Below are 16,306 nucleotides of genomic sequence, written 5' to 3'. Positions count from 1 at the left end.
TCTTTTTATATATAGTACTTGGCATGGCTTAAAAATGCATCTGTAGCCCTCTGAAATCATGTGAATTGAAATGTTTTTGTAAAGGTTTTCCTCTTTTCCCCAGAATACTGAGCTTGTTACAGCCTCCCTGTCTTTCTTAATTTTTTTGCAAATCATGAACTCTAAAAATATTAACTCTAAAGCCAAGATTCGGAAAAATATGACTACACAAGTAGAGCTTTTGAATAAAGAGAGTTTTGCTCTTGACCATTGTTGAAAGTGGTGAGAAGACAGGACTGATTCAAATATCCCCTGATATATATATTTTTTTCACAGTAAAACTTGGCAAAGTTTTCTTTTTGGCCATTAGGCAAGGACTTGGTGGCTTCTGAGAGTGGAGTCCAAAACAGTGTGTTTCCCAACCTCTGCTCCATACAGAGAGGCTGGCTCCAGTATCTCTTACAAAGTCATTAGCCAAGCAGGACCTGGTTTACAGCTGCTGTTTGCTGATGTCAGTTTACATAATAGCAGCCCTGTATTTTGGTGGCCTGAGCTCAAATGGAGCATTACTTGTGAAGGTGAGGAGGAACCGTTGTTTTCCAAGATGCAGCTGCTGCATTCTTGGTAATCATGCATGGGTTGATCCACACTCTGCCAATATCTGAATATATTCCTAGGCCACCGTCAGAATGTGTCCATTAGACTGAGCATAATCTGCGAAGGGCAACACCTCTTCCAAAAAGCGACCAACTTGGGAAGGACTCTAACTGCAGACCTCATGGCCAAAACAATACAGCCCAGTTTCTGAACTTACATGTTCCTCCTCCTTCCTTCCACTCTAATTTTTATGCCTCCTAACTTTATCACAAAGGTTGGAGAACATAAAAGCTTACACCCTTTAGTGCCATTTTGGGTGGCCCTACTAGACATGCTGCCCAAGTGCACATTTTGTTCCATTGTATTTAGCAGTTTGAAGATACTTTATTATGGATTTTAGCATTCCTTTGCTGTTGCTGATCTTGGCTAGTTTTGCACACAAAAGGAAATGCTGGCAAGAGACTGCTATGCTTCAGTTTAGAATGTATTTATCATGACGAGATTGGGAAATGGCACTGCCTCTGGAATTTGGTCCTGTGTACATATGTCCATGTATATATGTTTTCAGAACCACTTCACAGTACTGCCAGACCTGCTCTCTGCAGTCAGCACCTATGATATGTTATCAAACCCTGCCTTACCTTTCTCTTAAAAGTGACATCTACATTTGCAGCCAGACTGATGACATTACACACTGAATTGCTGCAGTAAAAATCTTATATAGCAACAGTCTTGTGCAGAATACTACTCTTGACCCAGGTCTGGCACCAGCATCTCAACGGCACTCCGCTGCAGACTGGATGACCTGAATTTGCAAGCAATCTACACAGGAAGCTTTGGGTATTGTATAATTATTAACACATCCCAAAAGATTCAGAACACCACATCCTTTCACGGAGGTAAGAGCTGACATATGTCATTGCCATAAGCCAATAGGACCCTCCCAAGTACAAACTGCCATGCATTTTGGTATAACTGAGCTCTGTGCAAGGAATTAGAGGGGGCAAGACCAGGGAAACTTTTATCTGGCCTTAGTCTTTATCTTGAGAGAGCTCAGCCTGGCGGTCAACCTACGAGACCCTTTCTCTAAGCAGGGATGGGGTGGTGGTGATGGTGGTGAATGAGAGTACTTTCCAACAGCTGCCATAAAAATAGCATCACGTTACCATGAACTCATAGCCATAACCAAATCACAAAACCAAAGCAAAAGTGTGGCTTGAAAGCAGGAACAACTCATTTTAGAAATGTAAACCATAATCTTATGGATAATCCTCAGAGTTAATCCCCACAACGATCAGTGGCTTCTTAATAAGTGTATGAAGGATGGCAACTTTTGGAGCCAGGTGAGGTTTGGACTTAAAATAGGGATTGTTAACCTCTGCCCCCTGAGCCATACCCATCTGGTCTGCACTTTTCTTCTGCCCTTATCTAGTGATCAGAAACAAAAGTCCAGGAATTTGTTGGGTAGAACCCCAGCTGTACTGGAGTTTGTTCTTTATTAGACACGCAGAGGAATTTAACTGAGCTTTGAATGCTTACAGTAGAAAAACCTAGATTGGTAGGAGCTACATCTGGCCCAGCCTATTCTCCTCTTGCTGACCCCACATCCCTTATTCATTGATAGAATCCATGTATCCTTCCATCCTATAACCCTTCCTAAAGTAGAACATGGCTACTAAAAATATGCTCACCCATTTTAAGAGAAGGAAGCACTTGGGAATATATTGGACCATTTCAGAGTTGTGTTTGTTATGTGAATTAGTGAAGAAATAAGTGGCCTTTTTTACTTCTAAGAGAAATAATATTTGTCATCGTCATTTAGTCATTTAGTCGTGTCCGACTCTTCGTGACCCCATGGACCAGAGTACGCCAGGCCCCTCTTATCTTCCACTGCCTCCCGGAGTTGTGTCAAATTCATGTTGGTTGCTTCGCAGACACTGTCCAGCCATCTCATCCTCGGTCGTCCCCTTCTCCTCTTGCCGTCACACTTTCCCAACATCAAGGTCTTTTCCAAGGAGTCTTCTCTTCTCATCAGATGGCCAAAGTATTGGAGCCTCAGCTTCAGGATCTGTCCTTCCAGTGAGCACTCAGGGTTGATTTCCTTCAATATGGATAGGTTTGATCTCCTTGCAGTCCAGGGGACTCTCAAGAGCCTCCTCCAGCACCACAATTCAAAGGCATCAATTCTTCAGTGGTCTGCTTTCTTTATGGTCCAGCTCTCACATCCATACATCACGACAGGAAAAACCATAGCTTTGACTATTCAGACTTTTGTTGGCAAGGTGATGTCTCTGCTTTTTAAGAGGCTGTCAAGATTTGTCATCATTTTCCTCCCAAGAAGCAGGCATCTTTTAATTTCATGGCTGCTGTCTCCATCTGCAGTGATCATGGAGCCCAAGAAAATAAAATCTGTCACTGCCTCCATATCTTCCCCTTCTATTTCCCAGGAGGTGATGGGACCAGTGGCCATGATCTTAGTTTTTTTGATGTTGAGTTTCAGGCCATTTTTTGCACTCTCCTCTTTCACCCTCATTACAAGGTTCTTTAATTCCTCCTCACTTTCTGCCATCAGAGTGGTATCATCTGCATATCGGAGGTTGTTGAACCCTGGCAATCTTCTTGCAATCTTAATTCCAGCTTGGGATTCCTCCAGTCCACCCTTCCGCATGATGTATTCTGCATATAAGATAAATAAGCTGGGGGACAATATACAGCCTTGTCGTACTCCTTTCCCAATTTTGAACCAATCAGTTGTTCCATAGAAATAATATTAGCTGACCACTAATAAATGCATCATTGCAAATGCAGACATATATAATCAAAAAGAAGAAAAATGCATATGAACCTTTAAAAAACTATATTCAGGCAATATTCAGGCCTTCTGTCACTTCAGAAATGTTGTTTCTCTTCAATAAGGCCACTTAGGAGCCCCTTTGTCCCCATAGCAAAGGCTGCCATGGACAATATGTTCTGCTCAGAGCTTGGGAAACTTACTTTTTTGTACTATAACAGTTAGCCTCTCCAATGGCCATAACAGCTATGGGATAGTGGGAGATGTCGTCCAGAAACTCTGACTGAGTTTTGAAACTCTGGTCTTGCAAGAACACTTCTTTTTATCCATGTTCTGCACCTCCTCCAAAAAAAAGTGCAAACCTATTTGCATAGGAAGAAGGACAGATGCTAGAGAGAGAGAATACCACAGAGCAGCGAGGCAAAAGCCCTGTCCCCCAGTCGTTGAGTGTAGATGACTAGTTGGCAATGGCCACGAATCAATGTGCACATAGAGCTATAAATTCTGTCCCAAGCAGGCATCTATGGATTTTATGTCCATAAATAAAGACTTCATTAAAATGGGCACAGCAGCATACGAAACAAAATTTAAAAAAAAAAAAAGCTAAAAAGGAAACAGTAAAAGGCCAAATACAAAATTTCAAGAGGAAAATAAGTTTAATTCAAGCAAAAAACCCCCAAAAATCCTATATTTTAAGTGTTGCAACAAAAGCAGTCAAAAAGAAAGGGAATCGCAGAGGCCTCCCTGTAGAAGGTATTAAAAATTCCAAGTGTTGCAGGGTTTGGGGTTTGTTTGTTTGCTTGTTTGTTTTTAGCGTCCTGTCTTGTCTTTCTACTTGCTGGACCCGCCCCAATCAGCAAGGTTTTACCCATTCAATGGAGTGCAGGTTCATATGGAAAGAGGCAGTCAGTAAAACACACTGGGCCAAGATTATCTTGAAATGCAGAATTTTGAACCGATCCTGGAAATCAACTGGCAGCCAGAGCAACTGAAGTCAAATAAGAATGGTGTAACCCTAATGTATCACACGGACCAGTAACCTGGCAGGCATATCCTGACCCAGCAAAAGCTCCTAAATGCTCTCAAGAGGCAGTCCCATGTGCACGCCATTACAATAATCAATCCAAGATGCAGCAAGGGAGGTAGCATGATCTTGACTGGGTCATTCAGAATTTGACATCTGGATTGCTATAACCACATTGTCCATGTTTAATGTATAGAGAAGACACTTGAAGGACCACCACACAACCGTAGAACTCCCTTATCTCAGAGAGTCACCACAACTAAAATTCACCAAAGTGGAGTCAGTTTTCATCTTTTACTAGCAGAACAACATTCCTCAAAGGCTAAACAGAGCTAGCGGGCAAAATTCCACTCTGTGTGTACAGCTTTAGGCAATCAGCCATATTCAGGGCCTGCAGGACCATAGATAGTTCCTAGTTGGCAACAGACAACAAGTTACAACTATCTCACATAAAATGTTTATGTATGCATGCTGTCCAATTTTCATGTTCTGGCTAGTAGCAGAAGCCAACATAGCTACCTCTGTAAAAACTCCAAAGGAGCTCATTCTCCTACTAAGGCCCAGTGGTCAACTAAAGCTTTTTATACCTTACTGGCCCCAAAGTAGCTCTCCTATGCTCCACCCCTTCCCACAGAGATGGAGCCTTAGAGGGATGGACTTTTGCCCTAAAGCCTCCCACTGCTTTGCCTTTCTAAGAACATTCTGTTGACAGTGGGTTGTTAGCTCCAAGGATTTATGGCACGTAAGCTTATAGAACATGGAGCAGTGACAAGCAAGATCTGTGTGTGACAGTGTTTCCAGGGCCCAGATTAGACAGAACCACTGGCAAATCTGCAAACTATGGGGAAGGATATTGCTCACTATCAGGGTTCAATTTTGTAAAATCCTGTTCAGTCCACTGCCATTTTCTCAGTTATCCCATGGCATTTTGAAAGCCACTTTTATAACCAAAAGGACTAAAGACTTCTTTTTTGGTTTTTATGCAAGAGTTGTCAGGGGTTCTCAAGCATCTTCCCCCCTGCCCAAATTCTGTACTTGTGTACAGTGAGTACAAAATTGCAAAATATTCAAGTTGCTGCTTACTCAATACATTTTGGTTGGTGCCAACTCCCTTCCCCAACGACCCGGCAAGAATGGTGATGGAAAGCTAAAGCACAGCCCATGTGCCACACTGAGCGGATGCCACTCCCCCTAGGGACACATCTTGACTGCTATTTAAGGATGTGTGTTACTGTTTATTTATATCTACCCCTTTTTCCCCCCTCCTGCATCATATTCCTTAATCTCAGGATGACAAAAATAGTAGCAGCCAGGGGCTGCTGCCAGTTTCCCACAGCCATGGCCAGCCGGAGCCTCCTGTAGCATCTGAGCCTCCCGTCTCCCCTGCCTTCCCACATAGCTAGACATTTAGCAGCTGCTGACACCATAGGGGAGAGATGACAGAGAAGGAGATGCTGAGTGCCTCACATCTTTTATAGCTGTTGACTCAAGCCTTGGTTTGCGGAGGATCTCTGCCCGGAGAAGGCAATGCATATTCATGGCTGCAGCCACGACTGATCACGTGCACCTATTGCTAGGTTACAAGAACCCAAAAATAAATCCTTCCAAACCAGATTAGAACAGAGGAACCTCAGATGAACCATGTTCCCAGCATGGTCATAGGGAAGAGAGCGAGCTAGTTATAGCATGGATGTTAATGAGGGGAATCAAACAGGGAGGCAGAGGGAAGCCCCTGATTTGGGGGGAGGGGCAGAGAGGGAAAGGGAAGTGGGTCTCCCTATTTCAGGGATCTTCCTTTGGGGGGTGGGTACATCTCTCCTTGTGAAGTCAGAAGTTCACACACTGCCGATTATGTTTTGCTCTCATCATCGCTGCAGAGGGCAGCAGAGCTCAGGGCTGTGTTAATACCATTTCCCAATGAAGCCAGTTTTGCACCATAGGTTTCCTATGCTCCTGTTTGGTGCAGCTGACAACACGTTTTTGGAGGAAAGCCCCTGCACCTTCAGAGTCTCCTGCTGTGACGTCCCCCCTCTGAAAGGCAACTGACATATTTAACATGCCAACTGCCACACACAAAGATAGCCCTGCTATTTGATGAGAGGTGGAAGAAAGTGTAATAATAATCACATGCCTTCAAGTCAATTCTGGCTTAACAGCAACCTCTTCCAGGGTTTTCTAGTTTCAGAGTACTCAGAAGTGGTTTGCCATTCCCTTCCTCTGAGGGCACCTGGGGACTGTGCAGCTTGCCCAAGGCTGGAAGGCAATGGACCAAAATTCCCAATTGATAAATGAGGAGTAGCTTTATTAGAACCAACTAAATTGCCACAAAAACAACGCAAGCTTTTAAGCTCCCTGAAACACTTTTTTAATTGGATAAATGGTGCAAAACCAGGGGAAGACACTGGAATGCCTAAACATCTGGTCAGATGTTGTGGCCATAAAAGCTACAGTTTAACACCACTCTCCAAATGGAGCTTTTGCAGGTGAATAAGTAAACTGGAAAAGGTGTTGAAGATCTCAAATTACACTTAGTACTGTAGTGTATTCTGATTAATGGCTGATCTCAGTTATCTGAAATTGTAACTGTGAGTCAGATCCATTTCTTATCTCTGGTGAAATGAATAGGTTCCTGCACTGGCCTCGTGCATGGCAGCTGTTCCAGTGAAAGCAAAGGAAACCTGCCCTCATCAGCATGCTGGATCTGTCAATGAAATAGCACATCTAATCCATAAGAACAATGTGTGAATGTATCACTCGGAATCACTTTTTCTGCCCAAAAGCGTTAGGTTATTGGGGTACAACTTTATTTATTTATTTATTTATTTTATTTATATCCCGCCTATCTAGTCAATAGACCACTCTAGGCGGCTTTCCCTTGAGAACATGTGGAGGAGGGTGTGCTTTCTGTCACCTACACAGATTGTTCTCTTAAAAATTTACACACTTGGCTGTTGACAAACAGCAATGGTGCTTCTGCCGGTGCATGGTCTCCGCACACCATTTTTCAGAGATCTACAGCAAAATTTACGCAGAAAAGAAGCTACTAAGTGCTTCATAGGTTATGAAAACCACCCACTATAGCTGTCCATTCACTAACTAGGATGTTGTAATTGGTGCATCCTCCCCTGCCTAATATAACAGTTGTCGGGGGTCCATGGCACTCTACTTGTCCCTCATAAGCTGGGAAAAACAGGACATGCAAAGTGAGATTTATCTTGAGCAACTGGGACTCATTTGATCAAAATGGCAAGACATTTTAATTTACAAGGACAAATTATTCTCTGCCAAACCCATCTGAAGCCCCTCTGTTCCTTTTGAGTTTAGGTTCAATCCTGACAGCAGACGGGGTGGCTGCATTGGATTTTCCCAAAAATAATGATGAGCTATCCCTTTTATACTGCAAAGTGTTTTGGGGGGCTGACTGGATCTTAAAAGGACAATTAAACCCATGAACTTTACAAACGACCTGCCCATACTAGGGAATGAGATGTGTGGTGGGTTTGTTGATTCTGATCAGCATGGCTCTCTGCATTTTTGGATTCTCCTTGGGATGTGGCTACGGGGAGAGCTTGGACTTCCACACTTACCACTATGCTGTCACTCTTAGACTGCATCTGATTGTCTTGGATGACCTGCCTTAAAAAGGAAGATGGTTAGATAGTACTGGCAGGCGAGTGGCCCCTTTGATTGTCTTGAATCCTGGCATATGTTCAACCTTGCCTTGTTTTGGAGCTACTCTTGAATAGGCTGATTATTGGAGACAAACTGCAGTTTTAACCAGGGTCCACCATTACCATCGCCATCACTACATACACATATACACATGCATGCATGCTTTAATGAATTAAATGAAATTTAAAAATAAATAAATAATGATGTATGGTTCATTAATTTGTTGCTCACTGGGTTAAAAGCAAGACAATAAATTGAGCTTCTGAAGACCTTAACAGGAACCTTGATGAATTAGTAGCTGTGTTGATGAAATGTTTCTCCCAAATAATGAATGCAAAGTGATGTCCAGAGTACTATCCCAGAGGCCAGCTCTCTGAACTGATATCCTTTCATGTAACTCTGTTACAGGACCTAACAAAATCATCCACGTCTTCCTTCAGGGTTCATTCGTCTGCTCATTTTCCTGTGTTATATACACCACCTTTTGCTAGCAATGACCTTCTCCTCTCTGGACAAGAGGAACAGGCTTGTTTCTGTGCCCAAGAATACATGGAGGAACATGTCTGACATCCTGAACAGCGATGCTCAGAAGCCAACAGAGGAGAGAGAGAACCATTTCAGTCACATTGGAACCTGTACTGCTGACCTGAAAGTTCTTCTCCTGTAACAAAGGAATTTAAGAAGGAGAATCTGGTGTGAAATTCTTGAATGAGAAGTAATCAGAAAGATTTATTCTGTACATTTAGGCCTTCTGAGACAATATTCTTCTGGTCCACTCCAGGTTTTCATCAGAATAGGAATTATTATATGAGAAGGAGATATTGCTGCTGGGAAGAGTCTATTTGCTTACCTGACTCCTTCCACAGAATTGTAATAGACTGTACTTTTTTTTGAATGCCATTATTACTTGCCCCCCACCCCACCCTCGTGGTGGTGGTGGTGGTGGGAGAGAAAGACAAACACAAAGCTGCACAGAAATCCAGCCCCACATTCACACAATCACTATTGTCGGTGGCCAGGACGGATTCTGAAATTTATAGAACAGAAAACTAACTTGTGAGGAATTGAAAGGGAAACAGAGGCTTAATTTACCAGTGTTATTGTTGAAGCAAGGTCTCTAAGGAAAACCCATTGTGGGAAGGAAAATAGGCTAACCTTAGCAAATATGCATTTCCATTCATATCTGGTTCCAAATAGGAGTGGGGGGTCCAAGGAACATTCTCAGTTTTCCCTGCCCTCTTTTGGATGCTGAGGTCACTTCTTTCTAAAAAGGGCTATTTCATGTGTTTAACATACCAACCAGGAGCTACCAAACAGCTTTAAAATGGCAAATCATGCACTCAAGTGATACGATCTGTTTTTTTTTTTAAATCTGTATTTATAGCTGGGGAGTCAGTTGACCAGAATCTGTGCCTCTGGGAGACCCCACATCATCCACCAGACACTTATTGCCCATCCCATGTTAGTTGCATCCAGGTTTGAGCTGCATGCTCCTACCAGTCCATGTTTCATTACAGCCAAGCTGTGTTTTTTGCATGATGCTTCTTCGCAAAATTAGGTCCTTATGGCAGAGGGAAACCAGCATTCCTATAGTTGTGTAGAAGAAGCCAGGTCAAAAGCTGCCCCTTCCCCTACCCCTGCAAAGGAACCTTGCAAATCCCCACTCTCCATTGTGCAGAAGAAGTCCTTATCTTCTTTGCCTGGTGGCCTTCTTCTTTTTCAGAAATGGGAAACTGCACTGCTTCAGGTTGGCTTTTTGTTCTTAAGGACCAAAATCCCAGGGGAAAGCAAGTCAGAACACATTTCAATGTTTTGTGAACACACAATGTGTCTTTCTAGATATTTTGAGAAAGAGGCTATGTTTATACAGCACAGTCAATTGTGCAGCACATCCTATATGTTGGTTTGTGGAATCTGAAACCAAAGTGAGAATGAAGGTGGTAGCCTTAATTTGTGATGACCCTAGTTTGTAGAAATGCTAAGCCATGCATCTGCCCAGAATTCATGGAATGCATTTTTTTGGCACCACAACTCCCAGAATGCCTTAGTCAACATGGCCACTGACTGCAGTTGGCTGCATTTTTCTGTGATATGTTGTTCAAAAAGGTAACATTTGGCTTAATTAATGCCAGAAGCCTCCTGCATAATCTAATCAGGGGGTCTAAGGAATTTTAGAAATTATGGTCCAAGAAAGTAACTTTCCTAAACTCTGGCTGTATCTAGTATAAATATGCCCTCAGAGTTTCATGAGGGATAGTGTGACTAAAACTGACAGACATATGGCACAATGCAAAAACCCATATTTCACCAAGAGCTGGATGTTATTGTGCTGGGGCTCCTCTCAAAGGAAACCTTGTACAGCTGTGATGAGCATCCTTGAAAGTAGCAATGCATTATCATTTATCTTGGCATGGAAAGAGGATACAAGAACTTTGTGGACATTGTATGGATTTTGCAGTTTAAAATTCAACAGCAACCTGAGCTAATTTTTTTCCTCTCAATGGAAATATTTATCACAGGGGATTTTATTGACATTATGGGTACATAAGGTCCAGTACTTCACCTTCTAAGGAGAGAACGATTTGTTCTATGAGCAACTTAACAGCATCAGCAGGTCATCTCTTCAAGATGAGTGATGGCTGATGGTCCATTTCTTGCTGAGATGGGATCCTTATGTCTAGGACATGTCACTTCAGAACACATGGGAAGATAAACAGTTGAAGACTACCTCATAAAAAAAACTTCCATAAATAAAACTACAAATCTAATCAGAGGTTTGACTCCCCCATGCAGTTATGTGAAGAAAAATAAGTGAAGACACTGTAGCTTTGCTTTCCCCATCACTGTCCTTCAAGCTTTCCATAATATGTTTTTCAATGTGCAACTTGTAGGAGTCTTCCAGAAAATGTGTTGTTTTACTTCTTCTTTTTGGAGCGGGGAAGGGGGCATGCTTTTGGATGGAAGGTCATGGGATTCATTGAGATATGGATACTAGTATCAAATGGCTTCTGTGGGGAGGACTAGCTAGATTTTCCAAGCCATGATTGGAAACAGAAAGTAGCCACTGAAATCTGGAGTCACCACTCAGGGCTGAGCTGTGCTGTGGAAATCAGTGAAGCTGGTGGAGGGTGGGATAGGCTGACCACAACTCTGCCAGGCATCTTCCCCTTCCTTGCAGTCATGTGCTACATGTTGGCAGCAACTGCCACTGCTTTGACAGTTGGCAGCTATAGAAAGTCTGGCCAGCAGGTAGGTGCAGGAGCCCACGGGGCTTTTCACAGAGAAAGTTTGACTTGTAAATAAGAAGTCTGGAATCTGTTAGATCTCTAGAAGCACCAGTCAACGGATGATAGTACTGTACTGACAAGTGTGTTGTGAGGGGAAAAGAAGATGTGTTCTGTGAGCTGTCTGTTGGCTATGCTTCAATGCTTAGCTTAGGAAGTGCCCTCCAGTAAACGTCTCCCCCATGTTACTATCACAAAAAATAGATCATGATTGTGGGAGGTGGAGAAAGCATTGAGGGAGCTCATGGAAAGGAAAAGGTACAAAGTGAGTTGAGAGGAATGGTTTTCTGATGTTGGGGAAATTGCCAGTAAGATCAGAGCATCACCCAGTCCTTAAGGAAAAAAACAAATACTGCATCTGAAAAAGCTCTTGGTGATTTATGAGGTCAGAGGTTATGCACGGTGGGGGTAGAGGAGTGGAGGTAGAGATAGTACGAGTTTTCTCATTGCTTTCCAATATTTGATTTATATATTCAAAAACTAGATGGTGAAATAAATCTACCACTGTTTGTTGCTTTCTCATTCCCAGTGGTCCTTGGGACAAGTGTTGGTGAAACTTTAAAGAAAATCTTCATTGAAAAAACCTGAAAGCAACAACAATAAAATAATAGGACAGGTCTTTCACTGGGAATGTATAATCTGGCATAGTACCTTCACACTGCTGTAATCTGCATCAGATTAAAATATTGGCAGATAGGTGAAACTGGAAACCATTACATCACCTGGTAGAGCTCAGCATCAGTGCCTGAAAATCCTCCATAGACAGCAGGGCAGATATTAAATCAGTCTTTCATATACACACACACCCTTATCTCCATCAACCTACTTTTTGCAACATCTTGCCTCAGGAAAAGATCTGAAGATCTCAAGAGTGCACTGTTCTGGAGACATTTTTTTTAGCTGTATAAAGATTTTAGGATTTGGTTTCGGTGTTGTTGATGGCCAACATGACTCGGCTTCCTTTGTCTGTGTGGCTCATGGGAATTCTTAGGGTCATTTCTCATGCTTGAATTAGCCAGTGGCAGTGTTCCATATGGAGTATGTGGGGGGTGGGGGGGGTGGAAAGATGAATCTCTTCACATATGCAGAGAGGGATCTGTGGAGCCTTTGTTTCCAAGGCAACACCGAACATATCCCTGGCCATAAGTTCAGTTCTGGGCATTCATAGCACCACTTGACACCGCAGTGTGCCCCTTAGCTCTTATTAGCTGCGCCGATATACATGCTGTCTTTCATACCTTCCAGGAAAAAGAAAAGCTGGAGGAGGAAGTCGGAAAGGGACTTCTCATTTTCTGATGCTGACAGGCCTTTGCCTTCAAGGGAATCCACAGAGATAGTGAGGAGCAGTGAAGAAGGCAGGTGTAAAATCTGCTCATGAATTGATTGATCCAGCACAGGATTAGCTACAGCCTGCCCTACTTCTCACTCCTGTGAGTTCTGTACAGGGATACCCAAAACAAAGAATTAATCACGGAAAAATAGCCATACATATATAACCCTAAAATGTAGGATTTGGAAAAAGTTTTGAGTTGCAGCTCCCAGAGTTCCCTAGCCTGTGTTAGTCATGCTGGCTGGGAGATTCTGGAAGTTGTAATCCAAAGAATAACTTTTCCAAACGCTGCAGGAGAAGGGGCTACTGTGCTTAGAGGGAGGGTTTGGGACAAGAACATTTCCCCTCCCTTTGCGCAGAGCCTTGACTAAGGTGGGGTGACTGAGGCGTGAAGCCAGGCTGCCAACATATAGAGGGTGAAAATGTTTGCTGATGGAAGGGCATGGACCTGCCTGCCCTGGGCCATTTTGCCACCTCCAGCCACTTCTTGCTAGACATAAAGAAACAGCAGAGCAGACAGGATTAGTGCAGAACCAGTTCCTTGCTCAGGGTTCCTCCCCAGCTATCCATCTCCCCCGCCCCCGCTATCTAACATGATCCAAGTTTAACCAATAAGGCAGCAAATCCTTGGACACAAAAAACAATTCTGCGTTTGTGCCAGTTGTGTCCCTCTGGCATTTAATTTTAACAACAAAGTGCTTGCTAATTATATTCTTCAAGCCATGTGCTTTTTGATCCCCAGTTTACATTTTTCAATGCCATTTATAAGCTAGACATTGATACAGATCTGGCTTCAGTTCACAACTCTGCTTTATTTTTCCCTTGAGCTGAAAGTTCAGATTTTAATAGCGTTTATTTTTAAACTGGAGTGTAGGTCTAAAAAGTCCATGTTAAGGGAAACTTGCGAGGAGCCAGAATCCTGTTTTCCCATAAGTTTTCTAACTGCTCTTGGGGCCGTTTGGAGTGGCAACAGATGGCTCACCAGAGGCGCTGGCAGCAACCCCCTCATAAGATCAAAATAAACCAAAAAATAAGGCCAGGTGATACCTTTATTGAACCACGAAAACATCAGAAACAGGAGAGTGTTCGAGTCAAGTAGGACCCTTCATCAGGCTGACATTTCAAAGTTTGAGTGGGTGGATGGGCAGAAACAGCACAGTACAAAAACTGTGTTGACTGTGTGCGCTAGGCAACTGGGACACTTGCAAAGATGAGGAAAGACAATTCCTCCTGCATTGCCTGAGGTGAGACCAGACAAGCTTGGAATCTCCATTACTTTTACAGAGATGCTGACAATATGTAACCCTAAAATGTAGGACAATGCAGCACCTGAATAAGATACATTTTTGGTTTACTCTGCTTCTTGATCTCCCTGCCCCCCTGCTGGTTCAATCTCTGCAATGCCCTGCCTGGTGAAGGGTCCTGTTGAACTCAAAGGCTTGTCCATTTCTAATATTTTAGTGACCCAATTAAAAAAACCAGTCAGCCTTGTTTGGGGTGATTTTGTCAAAGGACTACGCCACTTTTTCATTTTCATTTTCATAGAATCCAGATCAAATCAATTTCTGATAACACAGAGAAGCTATTTCTCTTTAGTTATGTCTTTATAGCTACACCAACAAAATAGAGAAACCTACACACCATGCAGAGGTGGCATCCAGCTGTATAAAGCAGGGGTAGGGAGGCTTTGAGATGCTTTACACTTTAGCTCCCAGAAATTCCAGCTAGCATGGCCAATGGTAAGGAATTATGGGGGGGGGGGTTGTAGTTACCCCAGCCTTTCTGCAAAGCTTACTGAGCAAGAAGGCACGCGTGCATGTACAGAGACACACACGTAAAATCTAATGCACATCATAACATAAGCAATATCAGCAAACGACCACCATCCCATCTCCAAATATTGTGTCACATCACAGGAAACTTTGCTGCAGGGTTCAGGCCACTGCTTGAAAAAATTACTCCTAGAAGGCCCCAGTCAGCATGAGCAGATCATAGTGTGGTCGATCTGTAATGAAGTTTCCCAAAACTCTGCTGCCTGAAACTTGTCAGAAAGAGATGCTGGGGGGATGAAGCTAGAATGAAACTAGAATTGGTTGCATGCATAGCATGTGCTCTGTCATTGAACACTGGGCTGCAGCTGTTCTTATAAAGGACCCTCTCAATCTCTGAAACTTTAAAAAAAGATTGGCTTGCTTTCTGTAAAAGAGGTGACTATCCTGCTGTACGGCTTTTGGAAAGTGACCCTGCAGGCCTTCCACCAAAATTTCTTTCCTTGCAACTGTTGCTCTAAGTCACACGGGGGCAGCATTTGTCACCGTTTCAGCAGCATTTTCCAGCTCCAACAACTCTCCCGGCTTTCAAAACCAAGAACGGAAATAGGGGAGCAAGGAGAGGTTCTAACACATCCCTGTACTGCTTCATTTGGGTAGGAAAGGACATCTGTGATTCCAAGTTCTCCTTTCGGCAAACAACATTGTACCCACTGATATCCAGAGACACTGGCGGCCAGAGGTATCTCTGTAGATCAGAAGGCTTGGCTAGCATTACAGGAATATAGTTAAATGTAGGGTGTGTTTTTCTGCAATGGATACACTGCAAGCCCAAGCAACGAAACCAATATGATTTGGGAATGCTCTTGCTAGCAATTCCAGGCCTCAGTCTTTGCAGAAGAAAAAGAAAAGTCACATCTCGTGACTTTTTGCCTGCTTTGACTGATGATCAAAGGAGCAATTGTAAGCTGTTGGGAAATGAGTAAATGCCTTCTTCTGCTTTTAAGTTGATAGATTTGATCATCAGAGGCTGCAGTCCTGTACATTTGTACTTGAGCATAAGCCCCACGGAGCACAGTGGGAGTTATTTCTAAGTACTGTGGTCATGCACAGGATTGCCTTGCTATGGTTGTTTTAATTTTGATTTCCATTTTGTGAGGTAGCTGGACCTCAAAAATTAGGGGGGGAATTAGGATACCAAGTGAACGAATGAAGAAATACATATCCCTGTTTTCCAAGCAATATATTGTGCTATTTTTCCTGACAACATGTGAGTTAATGTGATAAGAAGATGGAAGGGGCATGTGATATGTGAGAATTAGGTTAGAGTTGGCATTCCCAGCAAACAGGGTTGGGCAAACACCTCAGGTGGCAGATTGCTAGAAGACAACAGTAGCAACCCTCAGCCATTCCTGCAGCCAATCCCCTCTCATAGAGGACAAAGATGTGTGTGCCACATAGCCAAATGTGAACTTCCTAAACTAGTCAGCTGCCCTTGGGTGTAGTGGAGGAGACATTTTTATTACAAGCATTAGAGCTGAGATTTAATTGAGATTCCCAACAGCCTCTGAACATGCAGTGGAAGGCTGGGTGTCACCTTGTCTTGTGCCTTAGAAAACTAATGCCTTAGGTCTACCCAGAGAAGGAGAAAGGGAGAAGACTGAAGCACATTGGATGCAGCAAGAGGAGGTGCACATATATCTGGGCTTGGTCTCAATAACCCCGGCTGTGTCAATCCATTTTCCTGAGTTATGGTGGCTTTATGTACTCTTTGCTGCATATCTCAAATATATTGCACAAAGGAAAGTTCACAGAACAAACTTCTTTTTTGGAGTCTACTCTGGCCAGTTCTTCAAGCAT

The sequence above is a fragment of the Pogona vitticeps genome, chromosome 4, assembly GCF_051106095.1.
Source record: "Pogona vitticeps strain Pit_001003342236 chromosome 4, PviZW2.1, whole genome shotgun sequence".
Taxonomy (NCBI): domain Eukaryota; kingdom Metazoa; phylum Chordata; class Lepidosauria; order Squamata; family Agamidae; genus Pogona; species Pogona vitticeps.
The sequence above is the reverse complement of the archived record's forward strand: the minus strand, read 5'-3'. Positions refer to the sequence as shown.